The 14,344-nt window shown below is 44.5% G+C and overlaps 1 long non-coding RNA gene across 1 annotated transcript; it reads right to left on the reverse strand.

Moving 5' to 3' along the window:
• Positions 1-8,384: 8,384 nt before the first annotated feature.
• On the reverse strand, positions 8,385-14,344 carry LOC143987341 (uncharacterized). The gene is made up of 2 exons (XR_013276631.1): positions 14,175-14,344; positions 8,385-12,866 (listed from the first exon to the last, which is right to left on the reverse strand). It is a non-coding gene; the product is annotated as an uncharacterized LOC143987341 (long non-coding RNA).

A 14,344-nucleotide genomic window follows, 5' to 3' on the forward strand; every position in this document is an offset into this window, starting at 1 on the left:
ACATGGGGTATAATTTTTGAAGCAAACCTGAGGCAAAGCAAAGCAAAAGCAGGTGTAAACAGGACTGTAAGCTAAGATAAGCTTTATTTAGTGACAGGAGCTTTAACTGGCGTTCAGAGAGCTTTAACAAAGCTTGTCCCATGCCATGTTTTGAAGAAAGTGTAAACTAGCCATTAATGTGTGTTGAAGCTGAAGCAAGTGTAAGGGCTCATTTACACTTGCTTTGGCTTCAACAAGGCTTTGGACAGGCATTGTTAAAGCTCTCCGAATGCTAGTCAAAGCTCCTGTCACAAAATAAAATGGCTATCTTACAGTCCTGTTTACACCTGCTTTTTCTTTGCTTTGGCTTCGCTTCAAAAATCATACCCCATGTAGCTTCAGTGGTGCTTCAAAGCGTCTTGAAAGCCTCCATAGAAGTCTATGGCAAAGCTTGCTTGAAGCCCCACCGAAGCCTCATCGAAGCCCCAATGAAGCTCCACCGAAGCCTCAGTGAAGCCCCACTAAGCCTCACCGAAGCCTTATCGAAGCCCCACCGAAGCTCCAACGAAGCCCCATCAAAGTTCCACCAAAGCCCCACCGCAGCTTGATCGAAGCACTAAGCAAAATCAGGTGTAAACAGGACTGTAAGCTAACCATTTTATAAACTGACAGGAGCTTTGACTGGCATACAGAGAGCCATAACAAAGCCTGTCCGAAGCCTTGTTTTGAAGCAAGTGTAAACTAGCTCTAAATGAGCCCTTACTTGCCACATTTGGGGTGCCATTAAAAATTAATAACACCACAAGCACAACATACTTGCATGGTTTTGCATGCTTTGTCAAGCTACTGTGATGTGAATGTAGCTCAAGGTGTCATGAACACTTGGTGTAAAAATCTGCTTTTACAGACGTTTCACTTTTTCTTTCTGCCTCTAAACACCCTCATATGTTAGGCTATATTCACACTGATCCAACATGAAAGTCATACGACTTCTGATGTGACTTTGCCCTATGAGTTCATGTCCAACTTCAATGCGACTTCAATGAAGGGGATCTGAATTGATCTGACCATACCAGGCCCTTTGTGTCTAGTATGGATCTTGAAAGGGGAACGCCATGCTAGAATAATATTATTATTATTTTTTTACATACTGTCAACAGTCAGTGTCCCTGATCTCCATCACACCAGTTATATGACATCTATGTACTGCACTGGTGCCAGTATGTAAAAAAAAAAACTTTCTTCCTACTAAATACCTTGGACTGTCTACTTTCCAAAAAGGGGTCAGTTGGGGGATATTTGTACTGTCCTGGCATTTTGGGGCCTCAACAAATGAGTCAGTACATTAATCGATTTTCAGATATATATATATATCATAGTTTGTGAACTCTATAACTAATATATACACTGATTTGGATTATTTTCACCAAAGAAATGTAGCAGGATACATTATTTCTTAGCAAAATTTCATAACAGAAACAAAGGAAAAAAAATTGTTTGTTTTCAAAATTTTCAGTCTTTTCTTTGTTTATTTAGCAAAAAAGGAAAAACCAAGTGGTGATTAAATGCCGCTAAAAGAAAGCTCTATTTGTGTGAAACCAAAATGATAAATATTTCTTATGGGTACAAGACTGCACAATTGTCATTCAAAGTGCAACAGCGCTTTGGCCTGGGCAGGAAGGGGGTAAAAGTGCCCGGTATTGAAGTGGTTAAGCAGCTTTTCTCCTGCTAGGAGAAAAGACATTCAGAGGAACTGAACAAATGCTCAGTGTGCATGGGGCCTAACTGTGCAGAAACCTGAACTGGCTTCCATTCCTCACCTTGCCTTCCGAAATTGCTAGCTGCCTGCCTGTCATGCTTGCTCTCTTCTATTAGGTTTTCTCGGTTACTGACAACAAAACAAGCTTGCAGATCGGAAGGTCTAATTTATTTTGATGCATGCATGTTCTTGGTGCCTTGGTTTTGTAGCCAGAGGATCAGCATGATTGCCAAGCAGCTAATATCTTCAGAACAAGGGTAACAAAGGCAACCCACGTGTAATCACAAATGTACTTTAAAGGAAATCTATACGAAGAGAAATACAGAGACCACCAGACTGAACTATAAAAATACTAGTTACCTGTTTTTTTTTTTGTTTTTTTTTATGGCCTCAATATGTTGAGTTAGCAAACTACAAAAACCATGCAGCTAATAAAGGCAAGGGAAAGCCAAAACTGCTAATCTGCATCCTTGTTCTGGGATGGTGACTCAAAGGGGGTTATTTACTAAAGGAAAATGCACTTTGCACTGCAAGTGCACTTGGAAGTAACGTTGCTGTAGATCCGAGGGGGACATGCAAGGAAAATGAAAAACAGCATTTTAGCTTGCACATGATTGGATGATAAAATCAGCAGAGCTTCCCCTCATTTCAGACCTACCCCTTAGATTTAGAGCGACTGCACTTTCAAGTGCACTTGCAGTGCAAAGTGGATTTGCCTTTTGTAAATAACCCCCGAAGTATTGAAACATTTGGATCAGCATAAGAGATGGTAAATTGATATTTGATAAAAAAAATTCTCACTATGTTCAGTTCTAAAAAAAAAAAAAATTGGATATGTGTTTTGCATGACAATTTTATGCCATGCAAAAAAAAAAAAAAGGAGAAACATGTTGAAAAAATCCAGAGATCTGTAGATTAGCCACTAGAAGGGAAGCTCTCAGTGCAATTTCTCTTTAGCAACCGTTGAGTTATGAGCAACACAGGTAATTGCAATGTTCTCATGTCAACACAGCATAATGAGAGCATATGGCTGCCCCATATCAGATACACAGACAAGAATTACAACTGTTCAAAAACAAAGAAGGGAAAACAGAGCTAATTGTCCTGTTAACCACAAAGTGTAGAATAACAAACAGCAGACGTTGTTTTCATAAACCAATAGCGAGCAGTGAGTAAAGAGCAAGAGATAGTGACCCTACAAAAGGTGCCTGTGGGTAAGTCAAGGATCCAGCTTGATACTTAGGCCCCTTTCACACTGGGGCGGTGCGGGCGTCGGCGGTAAAGCGCCGCTATTTTTAGCGGCGCTTTACCGTCGTTTTAGCGGCGGTCTGCGGGCGCTAGCGGGGTGGTTTTAACCCCCGCTAGCGGGCGAAAAAGGGTTAAAAGCGCCGCTGCAGCGGCGCTTTGCCGGCGGTATTGCCGCGCTGTCCCATTGATTTCAATGGGTAGGAGCGGTTTAGGAGCGGTGAATACACCGCTCCTTCACCGCTCCAAAGATGCGGCTAGCAGGACTTTTTTCACTGTCCTGCCAGCGCACCGCTCCAGTGTGAAAGCCCTCCGGCTTTCACACTGGAGTGAAAGGGGCCGTTTTTTTTCAGGCGCTACACAGGCGCTATTTTTAGCGCTGTAACGCCTGAATACCGCCCCAGTGTGAAAGCAGCCTTAGGAAGGGAGTTATGCATAAGGTGGTAAACCCATTCCATTAGCTGGATGGCATCAACTGTAGTGACAATTTGTCCAAAGGAAAGGTTTGGTGGCTAGTTAAACACTATAGTCTTTTATGCAGTCACCGGTATGGAGGAAATTCATTTACAATATACTTTTAGGATGGTGGGGGGAAGGAGGAACAACAGATAATGGGCTGATGAATGATTCACTGAAATCTTGATCAATTGACAAATAAAATCTCAAACCCGGCTACACCGAAAGACTTAAACAGAGGGGATTCTCCAAAAATTTGTTTTAATGTGCTGTAATCCTGGCATGCTCTAAAGCAGCATTTTTTTTCATTCACATCACCCTATAATGGCAAAATTGAATGTTACTTATCAATCAGAAACCTGGGACAATGCTCACTACCCCCTTGATAAAGGTATCTTCACATAAGAGGTTTTCCCATCCCATCGGAGGTCCCGTCATCACATAAAAGTCCCCCCTTTATTTCAAAGGATCCCCTATACATGAGAGCCCCTCTTCAGATCAGGAGTACCTCTACAGGTACAGGTATAAAGGTACAGGCTGACTTGAGGGGCCAATAGATGGGGCCATGTATTGTAAAATATTGGATGAGAACCTTCTTCCCTCAGCCAGAACACTGAAGGGTCGTGGATGGGTCTTCCAGCATGATAATGACACAAAACATAGCACCAAGGCAACAAAGGAGTGGCTCAAGAGGAAGCAAGTTAAGGTTCTGGAGTGGTCTAACCAGTCTCTAGACCTTAATCCTATTGAAAAGTATGGAGGGAGCTGAAACTTCGAGTTGCCAAGTGACAGCCAAGAAACCTTAAGGATTTAGAGAAGATCTGTAAAGAAGAGTGGGCCAAAGTCCCTCCTGAGATGTGTGCAAACCTGGTAACCAACTACAAGAAACGTCTTACCTCAGGGCTTGCCAACAACGGTTCAAATACTTATTTTACTCACTGAACTGCAACTCAATTTATAACATTTGTATTGTGTGTTTTTTCTGGATTTTTGGTTGATATTCTGTCTCTATCATGTCTCTATCTACCTATGATAACAATTATAGACCCTTTATTTTTTAGTAAGTGGGCAAACTTACAAAATCTGCAGGGGATAAAATAATGATTTTCCTCTCTGTAAATGAGTCCCCCATCACATCATAGCCCCCCATCACTACAAAGTCCCCCCTCCCCATCTCAAAGCCTTCCACACCCCCATGGACCCCTCCAGACCAAAGTCCCCCATCACATCATAGCCCCCATTACCACAAAGTCCCCCCCTCCCCATCTCAAAGCCCTTCCACACCCCCATGGAACCCCCCAGTCAGAAAGTTCCCCATCACAATCCCCACTAAATCACACAGTTCCCTCTTCACATCAAAGCCCTACCTTTTGCTTCCAGCATGGCAGAGGGTGGACGGTAGAGGAGGCAGACCCCTATCTTCCCCTAAATGCTATGGGAAGCTCTGCTAGTGGCACTCCAGTTAAAGTCAGACAACACCCTGGTTGAGAAACACTGTTCTAAAGCACTGTCCAATAGCCTTTGAATATATGGTATAAAGTCTGTGAGGGGTCAGGTGCCACCTGGTCAACAGTATAATTTTTACAAGTAGATCCACTTTTTTTAATGAATAATAAGTTGTCCTTAAGATTCAGTTTGGTGACTTTGCCTTGGCTGTGAGAATGTTATTAGTCTGCTGCAGGCAGGAGGAAGTAATCCCTTATGCCGTGTACACACGACCAGACTTTTCGACGGACTAGGTCCGACGGTCTTCCCGACAGACTTTCGGTGGAGTTCTGACAGACTGTCCAAATGAACGGACTTGGCCACCAAAGTCCGACAGATTCAAACGTGATGACGTACGACTAGAATAAGCAAGTTCATAGCCAGTAGCCAATAGCTGCCCTAGCGTCGGTTTTTGTCCATCAGACTAGCATACACACGAACGGATTTCTCGATAGGAACTAGATTCGGCGGAGTCCGATGGAGCCCACACATGATCGAATTGTCTGACGGATTTGTTCCGTCGGACCTTTCCTGTTGAAAAGTCTGGTCGTGTACACGGCATTAGTCTCCTTTTCCCCCAGTGATCAGATTGCAAAATTGTAGCATGTCACACGGGAAGGGTCTGTATCAGGAGCTGATCTGTGTTAGACAATTGTGAACAGCCAAGACCTGTACAGGTAAAGGGATTTACATGATATGACATGTCATTATTGAGCTGACCTCTCAGTCCAGGAAGTAGATGTTCACCTTGGATGATGCCTAAACAAAGTTTGTGCCATCCTTCTGGAGAGAAAAGCAGATGAAGACATTGTCAATGATAGTACTGTGATCTATGTGAGTGGTAGAAAATACAGCCTGAAGATTTTTTAGGCTGTTAATTGATATTGCTTGTATGCATTTTTTTATTTCATTTTTGTTTTAATTAAACACATGTTGGATTATTTGTTTCACAGCTACAGATTCAAACATATACCAATGCAGAGACCTTGCCCCTGTCACTAACTGGATCAAAGATTGATGGGGGTATTTTGCAGCAGTTACAAATAGTAAACATGAAAAATCGGTGGAAAGAATTTCATGTTGACGTAAAAATCCTGGAAAAAATGACAGTTAGCTAAATAAATAAAGTAAGCACAGTTGATTCTCATACTAGACAGTATAGTACCCTCAGTGTTCTCTCTGGGAGCCTTCCTTTTCACCTATCTCTCCTGGTCACACTTTCCTATGTATGTTCCTAACACTACTTTTTACCTATGCAGTTTGGACATATTAAAAAAAACAGTCATTGCTAAGATATTTTCTTAGTTACATCTATTTCGCATTCTGTTTTCTGTCCTGCATAGGTTATGCCATTGATAATGTTTGTGTAGCTTGTCTGTGCCCTTTAGAGCAAATGCTATCATTCCTGGGAAATCGGGGAGTGCTTGGTTGCCTAATCCATAGGTAAACCCAAAAAATAAACTTGAACTATTGAAAGCATTTTGTTGTATTTGACAAGTGCAAAAAAAAAAAACAACCCTCGATTTCGTCAGAAATTCAGAGCTATCCTGTAGTCTCTCGTCACACGTCGTGTGTTATCTTAACACTATCTTAACAGCCCTCCTAGTTCTTAGGCCGACCATACACGGTGTAATGGGCAGTCAATCAACTTGGGTACATCCAGCCTGCTGGATTCTCTTGAAATTATTATTATATTATATTATTATTAATTACCGCGAGGGGCCCTGTGCTGGAACGCATATGGCGGCATCGCACATGCACACTCCAGTGGGTAGCAAAATATGAAGGGTAGCCTAATGTGACGTGACACTGGCCTTAGACTTTATGTTGTAGAGATCTGAGAAAAGGTGAGCTTGAGTGGTTTAGCAAAAGGCTATGTGAGCGGTGTGGATTCAGCACATTATTGCCGACTCTTTCAAGCTTCAAACCCAGGGTACAGCTGTTGGGGTCCTTGGGCTATGGCAGCCAGTGTTTGGAGGGGTCACTGTGTAAGGCACGCTCATCAATGCCTGGAACCAGGTGGAGACTGTAGTCGTGTGAAGAATATTTAATATTAGGATAATTCCCTGACTTAAAATGGTTGTAAACCCCATTCCTGAAATTTGAACAAAGTATATATATCTGTAGTGTTTACTTATCTCTCTCCAAAACTGTAAGTGTCATTTCTCTCTTGTGCTTCTCTTGTCTGTTATCAGCATTTGTCACTTCTGACAAGTTTTCCGACATATGAGAAAGCATGAGCTAAAGTTTTGTGTCGGGGAGGGAGCATAGATGGAGATAAGCACTGAGCTTGTCTATTCAGAATACAGCTCTGCATGTCCCTTCAATCCTCTGCTATGTGGAGGGGGGTTTGTCCCTTTCCTCCAATCAGAACGCAATATTCCCCACGCACACATTCAAGATAACCAGCTATTCAGTAATAATGTAATAACCATAGGCTGTAAACCGTGGATTCTCAAAGTAAAGAAATGCCATCGGCACTCCAGGGATTTCTCAAAAGGGTTCAAAGCTTTATTCCGTGGTCATATGATAAATATACAGCAACATTTCTGAGACACGTAGGGTCCCTTCATCAGGCAAGTGACAAAACCCTGACGAAGGGGCCCTGCCTGGCTCCGAAACATTGCTGTATATTCATCATATGACCACGAAATAAAGCTTTGGACCCTTTTTGAGGAATCATTTGTGTGTTGATGACATTTCTTTACTTTCCTCCAATCAGCTCTCACACGGTGTAAGTTCAGTCCCCCCAGCCCCCATGTACTGCTGTAAGAAGAAGAAAGATTTTTAACATGATCTGCACTTTTCAAAGGGTGTAGAAAGGGGAAGACAGCAGATAAACAAGTAATACGTATGTAGGGGGATTTGTTTAATCTCTGTGTATCATCTGAGGCTGTTCACTTCACTGGGTACATGTGAGAGTTTGCAACTATTTTAAAGATGAGTTTTACTGGGTGCATTCATTAAGGTACAGAGTTCCTCTGAATAATGAGTTGTCCCATGTCACTACACACTATAACTTGTATGTTTGCATTAGGAAGGATGTGGTGAGCCTGTGCCCACTCCGCCAGTTCAGCGTACCTCTGCTACCTCACTCCCAGTAACAGAATGAGGTCCTGCTGTGCACATAACGCGTACCTCATACATGCATTTATTTACTCTTCCACTTCACATACTTTGTGACCAGGCCATAGATCTACATAATGTGGGTTCGGATCCGGTTACTATGCAATACCTACCACTAGGGAGGGAGCCAGAACATCGACCCTCTTGCTACTGAAGGACCTGTTACCTTACCAGGTACCACAGCTGACAGCTGGTTGCTTTGTCTCTCACACTCGCGGTTGGATACCCTTAGCAACGGTTTTACTCTTTTTTGCCTTGTTGAGTTAACCCCTTGTGACTGACCTGCTTCATAACCCATATATGTTTACTGAGCCAAAGTAGACCAGACTCAGGAAACAGTTAATAAACTTTATTGAAAGTTCTGCAGCATGACAGGTTAAGTGCAAACATAGGTCAATGCATCCATCCCTAACTAGGTACTCTAGATGTGACTGCCAAAGCATTTGGTTCAACACTTGGGACTTTTTTTGCACAGAAAAGGAGTTTTTGCACATTTTTTATTTTTATTTCTATCCTATGTTTTTGGTTTTATGTCAATATGTTTGGGCACGTATAAGTGCAGTATATGTGGGTTTAGTGTTTCATTACAGTAGCCACATCATCACGAACTGTGCATATTATATATTTTTTATTTTTTGCACGTTTTTTTTGACACTAACTTAGTTAGGTCACTAAATTGATAGTTTTAGCGCTACACTTTATGTAAATACAACACCTGGCAGTGCAGATTCCTTCATCCTGTTTAGAGAAGATGGAGGAATTGAGTGGTTTTCTCTGTTCAGCCCATAAAGATAAATCTACAAGTGCTACACACCTGGGCAGGGCTGATAATTCTCAGTTCACCAAAATTCAGTTTTGTCAGCCCACAACTGGACTTAAGCTAGCCATAGGCGACTAGATTTCTCTTGTTCAGCCCGTGGATAGATTTCTCCATTAATGCTGCAGTGCTGGCTATTGTATTCAGGCGATCAAGCACCCGCAGCTGCTTGCATAAGCAAACAGTGACCGCTTCTGACTGTATGCAGTCACTGTTTGGTGGACAATTTTCCACCCATCTTCTTCGATGTTTCAGTCGAGTTTTGTTGAGCCAGGTGGTGGCAACTGGGCAAAACACAGCTAAAATTCTGTGATGCCCAGGCAGGGGTGATGTCCAGATATCCCATGTCTCCCACGAGTCGCGGGAGTCTCCCACATTTGGCTGTGGGCTCCTGGACACCCGTGAGCGCCGGGTGATCTCCTGGCTGGGCCTGTCACTCAGCCACAGACAGAAGACAGAGCAGCCCTAGCGACTGAATGGAGTACAGCCGATTGGGCTGCTCTGTCTTCTGTCTGTGGCTGAGTGACAGGCGGATGCAAGAACGATCCTAAACGGGTGCGGAGGGGGGGGGGCAGCCCATACTGCTGTCCCCAGCCTGTTTTGGCTGCTGTATGGGTACTTTTTTTTAGGTCAGCAGGGAAGGAAGGGGGGTGGGCGGAGGCAGAGAGAAGACTGAGCGCTGTGGTCTGCAGGCTTTAGCAATTAAAAAGAAAGAAAAAAACTTTCCCCAGTCAAGCGGACTGTTTCCCCACTTCTGGGTGCCGCCTCGCAGTAATTACCTCTGCGACAAGTACATGACAGTCCTGGTCTCTTCTATATCAATCCGTCGGACAGACCGGGACCGTCATGTACTTGTCGCACAGGTGATTACTGCGCAGCGGGCACTTGAAAGTGGAGAAAGAGCCTGGGGAAAGTTTTTTCTTATCTTTTAATTGCTACAGCCTGCAGATCATGGCGCTCAGTCTTCTCTCTGCCTCCACCAATCCCAAATCCTTCTGGGCAATTCTTTGACTGGGCTGGCTCACCGGCCTCAGCAGCCAGACCCCAGGATCAGAAGCCAGACCCTTGGCCCCATTGCAGCCAGACCCTTGGCCTCATTGCTGCCAGACCCTAAAACCAACAGCCAGACCCTTGGCCCCATTGCAGCCAAACCCTAGGACCAGCAGCCAGACCCTTGGCCCCAGCAGCCAGTCCCCTGGCCCCAGGACCAGCAGCTCAGCTCCAGCAGCCAGACTAATGACATCATACAGTAGCAGTGTAATAATAAAAAAAATATCATTAAAATGCTGTCCTTGAGTTCCAGTCCAGGGGTCATGCATAGGTTGAGTGGATGCCATTAGTTTGCTGCAGGTAAGAAAATGCATGTCCTCAGTCTCCTCTCTTCTACTGATAACTCTGACCTGTACACTATTACTTCATAGAAAAATGAGAGGCTGTACAGGGAGCAGACCTGTACCATCCTTTTGAGAACCCAGCAAAGAGCTGCATAGGCACCAGGATTTGCATAATTTTGTCATCTCTAAGCTAGCATCTTAAAGTGGAGTTCTACCCAAAAGTGGAACTTACACTTATCCAATTCCTCCCCCCCACCCTCTGGTGCCTTTCGGGGGGGGGGGGAGGGGTGAATGGGTACCTGTTTTTTACAGGTACCCTGTCCCGACTTTCAGGAGACCAGGCCGCGGCAAAGTATGTCACAAGCTCGGGCCCCCTCCTTCCCCCACTTCTGCCAGGCCAGTGAGAGAGCACAGCGCACTTCGTGAATGCGCAGTAGGGACCTGGCCATGAAGCCGAAAGGCTACACTGCCGGATTCCCTTACCAGCAATGGCAGCGGCAGCACTTGACATGGCTGCACTCCAGGACAGGAAAGTGTCCTAATGTTAAAAGTCAGTAGCTATAGTATGTGTATTTTTAAAGGGGCAAGCGGAACTCTTTAAATTGCCCAGAAATGGAGCGACATGTGGCTGGTTCAGCAGGGACCAGCAGAATTTTGATCCATCTATGCCCATTCTAGCAATTGATTGAATGGGACAGTTGGACATTTTTTTCTCAAACAGCTGGCTACAATCAATTGGCAGCTGCTGATCACTGTATTCTGCTTTCAGAATATAATGGCACAACAGGAGGATTCCTCTTTCTACCTCACTTGGAATTGGAATCTGTCCAATTTTTTCAATTAGCCCTCTGGCTGATTGCAAAAAAACGAGACATCTATAGCCAGTAGGGTTGCCACCTGTCTGCCTTAAAACCCGGACACACCTCTGTGTCGACCCACACTCCAAACCCCGGCACTGTGCTTCAGAAATGGAAAGTGGGGTGGGAAATTTGAAGCCCAGCAGCTGCAGATACATCTGGTTGAGAGGTGCTGACTGCCAAGGGGGAGTGAGCTCACTATCCATCCCTGTCTGTTGTTGTTACAGGAAAGGTTGTGGTTACAGGAAAGGTTGGTGTTAAGGTTGGGGTTACAGGAAGGGATGGTGCTAAGGTTGGGGTTACAGGAAAGGTTGGTGTTAGGGTGACAGGAAAGGTTGGTATTATGGTTGGGGTTACAGAAAAGGTTGGTGTTAAGACTGTGGTTACAGGAAAGGCTGGTGTCAAGGTTGGGGTTACAGGAAAGGATGGTGCTAAGGTTGGGGTTACAGGAAAGGTTGGTGTTAGGGTAAAAAGAAACATTGCTGTTAGGGCTGGACATTGGACAACAGGGAGAGTTGATGTTAGGGAGACAGGAAAGGTTGGTGTTATGGTTGGGGTTACAGGAAAGATTGGGTTTGGGGAGGGGTTTGTGGTTCAGAGGGGTTTGGTGTAACAGTTATGCCTCGTACACACGATTGGACTTTCTGGCAACAAAACCGTGGATTTTTGTTCGAAGGTTGTTGGCTCAAACTTGTCTTGCATACAAACGGTCACACAAATGTTGACCAACAATTATGAACGTAGTGACGTACAAGATGTACGGTGAGCTGATAAAAAGGCTGTTCAATAGTCATGTGCAACCCTTTGGGCTCCTTCTGCTAATGCTGTGTTTGGTGAGCATTGATTTTGAGCATGCGTGGACTTTTGTGCAACGGACTTGTGTACACATGATCAGAAAATCTGATCATGTGTACGGGGCATAACTGTTACAGGTAGGGTTAGCATTAGGCTTATGTATCACCCTCTACCACAGGTAGGTGCTAGAGTGAGGATTTTTGGTAGGTTCTGTCATTACAGGTAACTTTAAGCAGGCCTATGCTGCCTATATTTAAATCAATGGGGCAGCGCTGTGATACTACTGCCAAAAAGCCGCTCCGGCGGCATTTTGTGGGGAGATTTAACACCTTTTCTGGCATTAGCGGGGGGTTAAAACCACCCCGCTAGCGGGCGAATAGTGCCACTAAAACTACAGTAAAGCACCGCTAAAAATAGCGCCGCTTTACCGCTGACGTCGGGGCGGCCCGTGTGAAAGGGGTCTAAGGGTTAGAGTACAGATTAGTGCATAGAGTCAGACATAAGTTTTGTTGGCAAGAGCTCTGCACCAAAAAGTACCAGCCAAAGCTCATGGTGCTCAAAGCTAATGTATTGGGGATATCTTATGTTGTTTACTTATTTTTTACTGCTACATTTACAAGACTGACTAGGTCGCCCTGATCAGTGTGAACATTTTTTCTCTACATGGCCCAGTTGAATTGCTCTAAAGTACTTGAACACCTTGCCTGATGTGACCTTTGGAACACTTTCCTTTTTTGTTCTCACAGGCTGCACTATCCCCTCTGAGCCAAGGATTGTTTTATGCATTCTTCACCATAGCAATAGCAGCTTGTGACATTCCAGCTTCCAGGCCCCGGATTCTCTCTTCCATCTTGAGCCTTACACCTCAGCGACCATCTATACAGATTGTATCTCTCTGTGCCTCTGCCTGTCCCAAGGCCTCTTTCTTCCCTCTCACTTGTCACACATTACGCTCACTCATGCCTGAAGTCCTGAAGTGGTTTTCACTTGCTGCAATGTAAATCCGCCTTTCGCTGTTTGAATCGAAAAGGAAAAAATGTGAGGAGAATTGGACTGAAAACAGGCATGTAAAACAACAGTGAAATTCATTCATTGACATACAGTATATATATATTAGAATAGTCGGCTTTCTAAATGATTAAAATAAATGATCTACGGGGAGTTGTGTTAATGGGGCTGATAGCTTCTATTTACCGTATGCTGTAATCCATAAATTCATTGTAGCACTATACTTCAGGCACTGGCGCACATAGGGGCGCAGTCGTGTTCTCCCTTCCTCTCCCCTTGACCATTCACATAACGCCTTCTCTTCTCGGAACCATTCATAGCATACAAGGCATTCTACGAATGGACAAGGGGAGAGGAGAGAGGAATAAAGGACATACACACTTCCTTGTATGAGAGCTGCAGCGCCAGCAGTACAGCACTGGCAGTAATATCTCACATATACTATACAAACTGAGAAATTGCAGTGTAAACAGAGCTGATCAGCCCTGAGGTATGTTTTTACACTTAAAGCGGGGTTCCACCCTAAAGTGGAACTTCCGCTCATCAGAACCCTCCCCCCTCCTCCGGTGTCACAGTTGGCACCTTTCAGGGGGGAGGGGGGTGCAGATACTTGTCTAAGACAGGTGTTTGCCCCCACTTCCTGGCATTGACTCCCACGGGAGTCTATGCCTCTTCCTGTCCCGGCGCGCTGTCTGCTGGGGCACACACGGGTCCCAGAGACAGCGCAGACCATTCCTATTGTGCTGCGCGACTCGCGCATGCGCTGTAGGGAATCGGGAAGTGAAGCCGCAGCGCTTCACTTCCCGATTCCCTCACCGAGAATGGCGGCGGCAGCAGCCGAGAGCCGAGCGATCGGTCGCCTCGGCTGCCGAAATCGCTGGATCCTGGGACAGGTAAGTGTCTACTTATTAAAAGTCAGCAGCTGCAGTATTTGTAGATGCTAGCTTTTAATAATTTTTTTTACAGTGAAATCCCTCTTTAATAACTTATAAAGATGTCTGTGTCTGGGGTTCTGCTTTCAGTGTGTATCACTTGTTAGGATCATCTACAGTTTATCTCTGTTATTTATCGCAGACATGGAAAATGCTCAATGAAGAATGTATACAGCATAACAGTTTGTTATGTGTGGTATACAGTAAAACCTTGGTTTGAGAGTATTTTGCAAGACAAGCAACATTTTTTAATAAATTGTGATATACAAGCAATGTCTTGATATAAGAGTAGCGTCATGTCACAACTGAGTGTAAAAGAGAAGAGAGGTGCCTCTAAGATATGGTTACATTTGATGAAGGTACAACATTTAGCAAACTCACCTGGTTGATGATTAAAAGAGGCACATCTAAGTATGCAGGCATCCGAGGTAAAGCTGTCCACATAGAACATACCTCGTACCGCCATCGACGACATCTCTTCCACTCTGCGCTCCATGAGCACTTCAAGCCCCACATTCAGATCGCTCTACTGCAAGGTAGTGTTCCGGATC

This window comes from Lithobates pipiens, unplaced genomic scaffold (genome assembly GCF_037356315.1).
Source record: "Lithobates pipiens isolate NorthernLeopardFrog02 unplaced genomic scaffold, aLitPip1_a1.2 Scaffold_18, whole genome shotgun sequence".
Taxonomy (NCBI): Eukaryota; Metazoa; Chordata; class Amphibia; order Anura; family Ranidae; genus Lithobates; species Lithobates pipiens.